Here is a 7382-nt window from a genome sequence, read left to right on the forward strand (position 1 = left end):
GACAGTACAATATTTGGGACATGAACTTTGATGCAAGAAAGAATTAAAGCCATTTGTGAGGCACCCTTGCCTACTACTAAACAGCAATTGAAACATTTTCTCGGCATGTCAGGATACTGTAGGCAATGGATCATGGGATATTCAGATCTGGTACGCCCACTGCTAGATATCTCCGCACCCACAGGGGAAGATCCTCTCGTCTGGAGTAAAAAGGCAGAAGACGCCTTTGAAAATGTTAAACAAGCCCTTACATCAGCTCCAGCATTAGGGCTACCAGACTATCAGAAACAGTTTAACCTTTTCGTCCATCATAAATCGGGTTTTGCTCAATCTGTCCTGACTCAATCCCACGGGGATAAACAGCGACCCTTAGCGTATTTCAGTACTCAATTAGATCCCGTTGCACGTGGGTTGCCTGGATGCCTGCCAATTCTAGCTGCTGCCTATTACGCTGTACAACAGGCTCAAGGCATCACGCTTAATCACCTAACTGTTTTGTTTGTACCACATTCAGTGGAAGTACTGTTATCAAAATACGCCACTCAGCATCTAACATCAGCCCGTAGCAGCAAATGTGAGGTTGAACTGTTATCCAACTCCAATCTCATAATTCAAAGATGTTCAGTTTTGAATCCAGCCACGCTGCTACCCACAGAAGAGGACGGTATCCCACACTGCTGTGACACGGTTACCCAGTTGGCTACTAAGCCCCGAACAGATTTATCTGGAACTCCTGTTCCTAATAGTGACTTGGTATTCTACGTAGATGGATCGGCCCTTAGGGATGATAAAGGATCACCTAGGGCTGGGTATGCCATTTCTGATGATCATTCAGTTGTGGAAGCGCTCTCACTACCTCAATCATTTTCAGCGCAACAAGCAGAACTCTTCGCTCTTACCAGAGCTTGTATATTGGCTACTGATCAAACTGTTAACATTTATACCGACTCCAGGTATGCTTTTGGAGTTGCTCACGATTATGGACAGATCTGGAAATTAAGGGGATTTCTAACTTCCTCAGGATCAACTATTAAGAATGCCGAGCAAATCAATAATCTTTTAAAGGCTCTAGTGTGCCCCACTAAGATTTCAGTTATTAAATGTCAGGCTCATACAGGTAGTCAGGATCAGATATCCTTGGGTAACGAGCGATCAGATAGAGCTGCTAAATCAGCCGCTCTGTCAGATACAGGGCCACTGGTCTCAGCCTTTGTTTTGCGTCAACAGAAATCAGATAATGACCCACCTTCTATTAATGATGTTTTAGCCTTTCAGCCACAGGCTAACCCGGACGAAGTGTTAGCTTGGGCAAGGGATTTTTGCTTTAAAACGCCTGAAGGGGTATGGGTTCACCATGACGGCCGCATGGTGGCTCCAAAATCTTTACTTCCATGGATTGCCCGATGCGTTCATGTTTTCACGCATGCAGGCAAAGGGGGGATGGCAGACTATATTAATCAAACATGGTATGCACCAGGTATTTCGGCAATTGCAAAACAAATCAGTGAAAGGTGCACCATTTGCCAGGAAATGAATCCAGGCAAGACAGAGAAGGTACAAGCTGCCTCCCACCCAAATCCACCAGGCCCTTTCGTACATTTACAAATGGATTTTATTGAATTACCTCCATGTTTAGGATTTAAGTATGTGTTAGTAATTATAGTTATGTTTTCAAGATGGGTCGAAGCTTTCCCATGTAAAAAGAATGATGCTGTAACAGTAGCAAAGTGCTTGTTAAAAGAAGTCATACCCAGGTTTGGAATACCTATGCAGCTTTCAAGCGACAGAGGATCGCATTTCACTGGAGCAATTATAAAAGAACTATGTAAAGCTTTGCAGATTAACCAGCATTTTCACTGCAGTTATCATCCACAATCCGCAGGACTGGTGGAAAGACATAATGGAGTGCTGAAGAATAAACTTTCTAAACTTTGCAATGAAACTGGACTTAAATGGGTCGAACTATTACCCTTAGCATTGATGATAATGCGAGCAGCAACTAACAGGACAAATGGACTGTCTCCATATGAGATTGTTATGGGACGACCCCTAAGGCTGCCATTCTCAGCACCATTTACGGTGAAACAAATGGACATTCATAAAATGGACGAGACTATGCTAAACTATTGCATTGCATTAACTAAATGTATTTCCAGCTTTCACCAACAGGTAAAAGAAGCTCAAACGAGTCCAGCAGAGGGAAAGTGCCACGACTTGAAACCAGGAGATGACGTCTACGTGAAGGTTTTTAAAAGGAAGAACGGTCTACAACCACGCTTTGAAGGACCATATCAAGTGCTCCTGACTACAAACACAGCCGTAAAAGTCAAGGAAAGATCTTCCTGGATTCACGCATCCCACTGCAAGAAGGCACCGAATAGAGACAATTGAATTTTGAAAGACTCTAACAATGAAGATGTTACTTATATTTTGTATACTAATCAGACTACTGAGTCTAATATGCCAAGGAGATGGGGAAAGATCCCGAAAGAAACGAGAATTACACGTGAATACCTACCTGTATTGATGGTTGACCTTATCTAAGATCGTCTTTCGTTTTTGTTTATTCTTAGTGTTTGGGCGTGTATTCTTGTAGGGGTTGAATTGTGTTTGATTTGATTTCAGGTTTATGTCTCTGTGAAGTTCTGCAGCTTATGTTAGCCTGCAGTGTTCTAATTTCCCTGCAGGCTAATATAAGCTGCAGGGAAATTAGAACACTGCAGGCTAATATAAGCTGCAGAACTTCACAAAGACATAAACCTGAAATCAAATCAAACACAATTCAACCCCTACAAGAATACACGCCCAAACACTAAGAATAAACAAAAACGAAAGACGATCTTAGATAAGGTCAACCATCAATACAGGTATATCTCGAGGATGGTTCAAAACAGAAGTCGGTATCCTTGGCTAAAATCTAAATTTGGTATGAGGACCGAAAAAAAAGGGTTAATTTCAGTTATGTTGTCCTTGTAAGGACAAAAGGGAAGAATGTGGAAGTACAGTTTCTCACTTAGACACAAAATGGCTTCCTGGGCATAGACTAAAAACTTAAATGGCCGACAGCATGATTCACTAACCAGTCTCTAGGGGATGAGACAAGTTAGGAATGCTACATACGTACTCCTTATCTATTATAAGCTTACAAAGAGCCTCATTCACCAAACAATTAGCCAAGGACATGATAAGTTAAACATTGGCCTACAGGTCCAGCTGGTATAGTGAGGGAACAGAAGGAACAGAGGGATCCCATAATAAAGGATTAGTTAATATTATCCCGAGGTATTTCTGTTTGCTATTCTAACGCAGCCCGGAATACGCTGTTTCAATAATTCGCAAGGTCTGTGCCTTTGTAATCAAGTATGATTCCATACTATGTCATGTAGCATAGAAAGCTTGGTTTGTTTCTATACTGTATAAATATGAACAACTTCTTTATTTCTTTGAAGAGGTCTGATGTAGCCCTTGACTACACAACTCTTCCCTTGCAAGCAAATAAAGCCTGTCTATAACGATACATTGTGTTTAAAGAGTCTTACTTGGCAGTCGAGACTTCGACACCCCCAGTCTCTCTCTCTCTCTCTCTTCCCCCCAGCCTCTCTCTCTCACTCCCGCATCTCTCTCTCTTCCCCTCAGTCTCTCTCTCTCTCTCTTCCCTCAGTCTCTCTCTCTCTCTTCCCCCCAGTCTCTCTCTCTGTCTTCCCCCCAGTCTCTCCCTCCCCAGTCTCTCTCTCTCTCTCCCCCTGAGTCTCTCTCTCTCTCTCCCCCCGTCTCTCTCTCTCCCCCTGCCTCTCTCTCTCCCCATCTCTCTCTCTCTCTCCCCCCCCGTGTCTCTCTCTCCCCCCCAGTCTCTCTCTCTCTCTCCCCCCGTCTCTCTCTCTCTCTCTCCCCCCCAGTCTCTCTCTCTCTCTCTCTCTTTCCCCCAGTCTCTCTCTCTCTCTTCCCCCCCGGTCTCTCTCTCTCTCTTCCCCCCAGTCTCTCTCTCTCTCTCTCCCCCCTGTCTCTCTCTCTCTCTCTCCCCCCGGTCTCTCTCTCTCTCTCTCCCCCCCAGTCTCTCTCTCTCTCTCCCCCATCTCTCTCTCGCTCTCTCCCCCCAGTCTCTCTCTCTCTCTCCCTCCCCCCAGTCTCTCTCTCTCCCCCCGCAGTCTCTCTCTCTCTGCCCCCCAGTCTCTCTCTCTCTCCCCCCCGTCTCTCTCTGCTCCCCTCAGTCTCTCTCTCTCTCTCTTCCAACAACAACATGCCCTCAAAGAACCCTCGGCACCGCTTGGCACTCCAGCTAGTTTGTAATAAAACAGTACTAGCAAAATTAATGGGACTAAAAGTCGATAAATCCCAAGGACCGGATGACCTACATCCTAGGGTTTTGAAAGAGGTGGCCATTGGGATAGTGGACGCATTGGCTGTCATCTTCCAAAATTCTATAGCTTCTGGAACGGTTCCTGCAGATTGGAGGATAGCAAATGTAACCCCGCTATTTAAGAAAGGAGGGAGAGAGAAAATGGGGAACTACAGACCTGTTAGCTTCACATCAGTAGTTGGGAAAATGCTGGAATCTATTATAAAGGATGCAATAACTGGGCACTTAGAAACTAATAGTAAGATTGGGCAGAGTCAACATGGATTTATGAAAGGGAAATCCTGTTGACAAACCTATTGGAGTTCTTTGAGGATGTAACTAGTGGAGTAGACAAAGGGGAACCGGTAGATGTGGTGTATCTGGATTTTCAGAAGGCCTTCGATAAGGTCCCACACAAGAGGTTGGTGAACAAAATTAGGGCACATGGAATTGGGGGCAATATACTAGCATGGATTGAGAATTGGTTAACAGACAGAAAACAAAGAGTAGGGATAAATGGGTCTTTTTCAGGATGGCTGGCTGTGACTAGTGGGGTGCCGCAAGGATCGGTACTTCGGCCCCAGCTATTCACAATCTAGATCAATGATTTGGATGAGGGGACCAAATGTAACATTTCCAAATTTGCTGATGATACAAAGCTAGGTGGCAGTGTCAGTTGTGAAGAGGATGTGAAGAGGCTTCAAGGGGATCTTGACAGGCTCAGTGAGTGGGCGAGAACATGGCAGATGGAATATAATGTGGATAAATTTGAAGTTATTCACTTTGGTAGAAAAAACAGAAAGGCAGAATATTTCCTAAATGGTGAAAGATTGGGGAATGCAGATGATCAAAGGGACCTGGCTGTCCTTGTATATCAGTCACTGAAAGTGAATGTGCAGGTGCAGCAAGACATTAGGAAGGCAAATGGTATGCTGGCCTTCATTACAAGAGGATTTGAGTACAGGAGTAAAGCAGTCTTACTCCAATTATATAGGGCCTTGGTGAGACCACACCTGGAGTACTGTGTACAATTTTGGTCTCCTTACCTAAGGAAGGGTATACTTGCCATAGAGGGAGTGCAACGAAGGTTCACGAGATTGATTCCTGGGATGGCGGGACTGTCGTATGAGAAGAGATTGAGTAAACTAGGCCTGTATTTTCTTGAATTCAGAAGAATGAGAGGGAATCTCATTGAAGCATACAAAATTATTACAGGGCTTGATAGGGATGGATGCTGGAAGAATGTTTCCCTTGGCTGGGGTGTCTAGAACCAGGGGCCACAGCCTCAGGATAAAGGGTAAGCCATTCAGGACTGAGGTGAGAAGACATTTCTTCACACAGATGGTGGTGAATCTTTGGAATTCTCTACCCCAGAGGGCTGTGGAGGCTCAGTTATTGGGTATATTCAAAACAGAAGTCGATAGATTTCTGACTAGTAAGGGCATCAAGGGATATGGTGATACGGGCCGGTGAATGGAGTTGAGACCGAAGATCAGCCATGATCTCATTGAATGTCGGAGCAGGCTCGAAGGGCCGAATGGCCTACTCCTGCTCCTGTTTCTTATGTTCTTAAACCCTTATAAATCACTGGTTACGCACCAGCTGGAGTATTGTGTCCAGTTCTGGGAACCACACTTTAGGAAGGATGTCAAGGCCTTGGAGAGGGTGCAGAGGAAATTTACCAGGATGGTTCCAGGGATGAGGGACTTCAGTTGTGTGGAAAGACTGGAGAAGCAGGGATTGTTATCCTTAGAGCAGAAGGTTAAGGAGAGATTTAATAGAGGCGTTCAAAATCATGAAGGGTTTCGATAGAGTAAATAAAGAGAAACTGTTTCCAGTGGCAGGGGGGTCGGTAACCAAAGGACACAGATATAAGGTCATTGACAAAAGAACCAGAGGCGAGGTGAGGAGAATGTTTATTACGCAGCGAGTTGTTGTGATCTAGAATGCGCTGCCTGAAAGGGTGGTGGAAGCAGATTCAATAGTAGCTTTCAAAAGAGAATTGGATCGGTACTTTAAGGGGAAAAATTTGCAGGGATATGAGGGGAGTGGGATTAATTGGAGAGCTCTTTCAAAGACTTCAAGGGTTAAGTTATGAGGAGAGAATACACAAACTAGGGTTGTATTCCCTAGAATTTAGAAGGTTAAGGGGCGATCTCATCGAAGTTTTCAGGATATTAAGGGGAACAGATAGGGTAGATAGAGAGAAACTATTTCCGCTGGTTAGGGATTCTAGGACTGGGGGCAGAGTCTAAAAATTAGAGCCAGACCTTTCAGGAGTGAAATTAGGAAACACTAGTACACACAAAGGGTGGTAGAAGTTTTGAACTCTCTTCCGCAAACGGCAATTGATGCTGGATCAATCGTTCATTTTAAAATCGGAGACTGATAGATTTTTGTTAACCAAAGGTATTAAGGGATATGGGCCAAAGGCGGCTATATGGAGTGAGGCTGCAGACCAGCCATGATCTTATTGAATGGCGGAGCAGGCTCGAGGGACTGAATGGCCTCCTCCTGCACTGCATAGAAACATAGAAGATAGGAGCAGGAGTAGGCCATTCGACCCCTCGAGCCTGCTCCGCCATTCAATGAGATCATGGCTGATCATCCAAACTCGACCCGGTCCCTGCCTTCTCCCCATATCCCTTGATCCCTTTAGCCTTAAGAAATATATGTAACTCCTTCTTGAATATATTTAATGAATTGGCCTCTACTGCCTTCTGTGGTAGAGAATTCCACAGGTTCACCACTCTCTGGGTGAAGAAATTCCTCCTCATTTCTGTCCTAAATGGCTTACCCCTTATCCTTGGACCGTGACCCCTGGTTCTGGATTTCCCGACCATCGGGAACATCCTTCCTGCATTTAGTCTGTCCAGTCCTGTCAGAATTTTATAAGTTTCAATGAGATCCCCTCTCATTCTTCTAAATTCCAGCGAGTACAAGCCCAATCGACCCAATCTCTCCTCATACGTCATTCCTGCCATCCCAAGTATCAGTCTGGCGAATCTTCGCTGCACTCCCTCCATGGCAAGAACATCCTTCCTCA

General features: G+C 44.8%; 1 long non-coding RNA gene across 2 annotated transcripts in view; it reads left to right on the forward strand.

The window, feature by feature from the left end:
• The window catches only part of LOC147093520 (uncharacterized), a 28832-nt gene extending 26255 nt beyond the window's left edge, over positions 1-2577 (forward strand). The window contains exon 3 of one of the 2 annotated variants that reach the window (XR_015074620.1): positions 2157-2576. This is a non-coding gene — a long non-coding RNA (uncharacterized LOC147093520). Of the gene's footprint in view, positions 1-2156 lie in introns of both variants that reach the window. The other variant, XR_015074621.1, reaches the window with a different exon arrangement.
• The last annotated feature ends 4805 nt before the right edge of the window (positions 2578-7382 follow it).

This window comes from Somniosus microcephalus, unplaced genomic scaffold, assembly GCF_052327205.1.
Source record: "Somniosus microcephalus isolate GS21.2 unplaced genomic scaffold, FLI_Smic_1.0 unresolved_chr1, whole genome shotgun sequence".
In the NCBI taxonomy this organism is placed as follows: domain Eukaryota; kingdom Metazoa; phylum Chordata; class Chondrichthyes; order Squaliformes; family Somniosidae; genus Somniosus; species Somniosus microcephalus.